We start from the raw sequence: 3,422 nt of genomic DNA, 5'->3' as shown, positions 1-3,422 counted from the left end.
CGACAATGTTTTCCCTAAACTTTTTGTGACCGTTGATCAATTCTTCATTTTCATAATTTGATGATGTTGGGGATTTTATTGATTTAGTACCTGAATTTGATAAGGTGAAGGTTTATGGGTTTGTTTATTTATTAATTTTTATTTATATTTTTATTAATTTAGGACCTGAATTTAAAAATGTGAAGGTTTAAGGGTGCAATGTTTTTATTGATTTACTGAAATTTGGTTTTCCATTTGTCACTTCTTGAAATATCTATTCTTGAAATATTAATAGGTAGGACGAGACATTTGAATTTGTTACTTTGAATTTCTGTGATCCATAATTTATTTTTTATTCTAATGACCATTGTTGTTATTAGGTTAAAAATTATGCCCATGCCAACCCATGACCCAAGTTTAGTTGCAGCAGCATGTTATGTGATTGCTATAAGAAAGTGGAGTATAAAAGTCAATATTTATTTTGTTGGAGTTAAAACCGCTAATGATGGGTTTTTTATCATATTATAAAAAAAGTGTACTCTGCAATTTCAATTTCCTTCAGATCAGAGCATACAGCTCCGAAACCTTTAATTAAAAAGCCTTGAAATTTTTCTATAAAATCCAGCAAGCCAAAAGCCAATATTTAATCTGTATATCCCAACGAATGGAGTAATTCCTTAATAGTATCAAGTGTTGGTATACAGAAGAGTAGTAATATAATTTAAGTCTTCTTCTCCAACTAATTTCTATACATAGTCAAAGGTATCTACCAGCTCTCTGCAAGCAATCTCTTATGTCAAGTTGGCTGATCGCAGCTCACCTTCCCAATCTCATAGAATTCGCATCATAGTCAATGGCATCTACCAGCTCTCTGTAAGCAATCTCCACGTATAGATAAAAGTTGGCTGTTCGCAGCTCACCTTCCCATAAAAGCTTCTTCACCTCAACAACCACAGCCTTCTTCTTCTTCAACAAGTCTAAGGAGTGCACACCCGATCATTCCAAACCCAGTAAGTACTTCAACCCATAATTAGACAACAAAATAATTATACCTTAATTCTCTTTTTATTTTTATTTTCTCCTCAAAATTTTAATATATACACTAATTTTCAGGAATAGTTTTGTTAATATTTCACTGAAACAAATTACTAATATGATGTTTTAATTGTTTCAGCAAAAGTTCAAGAACTATAAGTTTATGAAATCAACGAGCAAGACAAAAACAGCCCTGCGGTTTTAAAACTGAGCCAAAAACCTGCTAACTCTCTTGGTGATTAGGATTTTTATGGTATTCTTCTTTCATATGTTCATTTATATCATCCTTGCTTCCTTTCTGTTCATTTTTTTTAATCTAATTCTTCTTATGTTATTTTAGAAAAAGCCTTATGTAACTTTTAATAGTTTTTCTAATCCCTTTTTTCAGCCATGGCTAAACACTGGCTTAGGTTTAACTATCATTTACAATGAATATCTGCTTTCCTTCCTAGCTGTGTTGTATTTTTAATAAAATATTGATATCTCATCTAATTGAAGTATTATTTCTTGCTCAAGTTTATTTGTAATGTTTGAAGTTACAAATATAATGGACAAATATAATGATTTGTGTTTCATTGATCAATAAAATGGTTTATGGTTCATTAAGCAGGGATTGTTCTTGTCTGTGACATATTTTGATCTTTTCAAATTAGGTAAATTTGAATTCTGCTGGTTTTTCTTTGTGGTTATAGGGATTTACAACATATGCAGAGAGGACAATTGTTGAGGCTGTGTAGGGTGAAGACAGAGCTGTATTAAATATTGGGATTGGTTGGAGGGGCTTAAATGAGGTAATGGAGAGATTCAAGGACAACCTGGAATTCACAAAGCTCAAAACCAATCAGGAAAGAGTTGATCCAGACGCTGTTTATTCTGATGTTCTTTATGAGAAGGGTTTTCAGTTCCTATGGCGCATTGAACGTCAGGTAAGTTGAATGTTTTTTCTTTAAAGTTTTCACGTTGTTTGTAAATAATATTAGTACATCATTATGTGGTTTTTATGGAATGCTTAGATTGGAAGACCAGCTTTTGATGAATTTAATCAATCATTGAAAACGTGCGAGAAATTTAAAATATTTTATTTATTACAATAAGACTTTAATTTATTGTATCTATCAATACAAATTTTTTCAATAGATTGTCAATGTATTGGAATTCTTCAAATGGAATTTCTCAAAGTATGAATTTGTATTTGATGCAGAAGATTGGTAGGTTATCTTTGATAGTAGCATTCATTGCTCAATCTGCTACAAATGTTTTCCAAGCAAGGATGAAAGAGTTTACCATGAAGGTATTTTGGAAATTTTGATTTCGATTTCCTTTTTAATTGCTTTGCAAGTTGATATCTTGCATTGGCTGATGATGATATTGGCTGTTGTTGAATCTTTATTATTGATATCTGCATGCTAAACTTCTCTTAGATGCATGGACATTGTTTGTCTTATATTGTTTAGATAAAAAACCATTGAAGGTTGTGTTTATTTTAAGTCATATATATTAGATAAAAAAAGTAAATGAATATTTATTATTTTGTTTATTTTGAATATATTACATATTTTTTAAAATATCATTATTTTTATTTCCGTAACATAGTGCAGGCATGCATTCTAGTATATAAAATAATTATTGAAAATACTATTTATAATTTAAATTTGATTAATAATTATTCAATGATAAAAATTATATTAAATTTTTTTGTAAAAATATAAATTTAAAAAATATATCACTTTTGCTTAAAAATGTTTTAAATTTTACACATTAATATATAATAAAATCTTTCAATTTATGCCATTTTTAGTTCCATCAAGAAGACAATTAAGTTAAAAATTAGCAACTCACTTTGGGCTGTATTTCTTCCAAAGATCTGGCTGTGTGCAATTCGTAGGGGTCTTGAAATCGTGAATTAAATGTATTATGGTTAAGTGTTCTTGGTTAAACTGTTGTAATCTTTAAACTGATTGATGTTGTCTTTTGAAGTATGCTTGATCTACTTCTTTTTTGGATGAATAATGACTTCTGAAGTCTTCCTGCAATTGACATTGGCGTCGATTGAAATGTTTCTACTTTTTCTTTTCTTTTCCTTTCTTTCATTTTGTTTATATGTTGTAAAGGAGGAAGATGGTTAACTAGGGTAGAGCAGCCAGGTTGCAAGTGGTTTAAATTTCAACCATAACATTTATTTCAGTGTTAAAATTAATAGTTTGATTAAAAATTTTCAATCCATTTATTTATATTTTAAAATTTGATATGGATTTTAAAATTATAATTTCAATTTCGTTATCAAATAACTTGGTTCGAACATATTAAAGAAAATATTATAAGAATCAAAGCTTCAAATCTTATTTGAAATAAATTCAACTTTTAACTCTTTCACTTCATGTTATCTCTATTTAGCTTACATATTAAAT

General features: G+C 28.9%; 1 long non-coding RNA gene across 1 annotated transcript; it reads left to right on the top strand.

The window, feature by feature from the left end:
* The first annotated feature begins 844 nt into the window (after window positions 1-844).
* On the top strand, window positions 845-2,481 carry LOC149513385 (uncharacterized). The gene is made up of 4 exons (XR_016330221.1): window positions 845-989; window positions 1,154-1,267; window positions 1,707-1,940; window positions 2,216-2,481. It is a non-coding gene; the product is annotated as an uncharacterized LOC149513385 (long non-coding RNA).
* Window positions 2,482-3,422: the final 941 nt, after the last annotated feature.

This window comes from Durio zibethinus, chromosome 19, assembly GCF_047325235.1.
Source record: "Durio zibethinus cultivar Kanyao isolate XHJ-2024 chromosome 19, ASM4732523v1, whole genome shotgun sequence".
NCBI lineage: Eukaryota > Viridiplantae > Streptophyta > Magnoliopsida > Malvales > Malvaceae > Durio > Durio zibethinus.
This window is presented reverse-complemented; position numbering and strand designations above follow the sequence as displayed.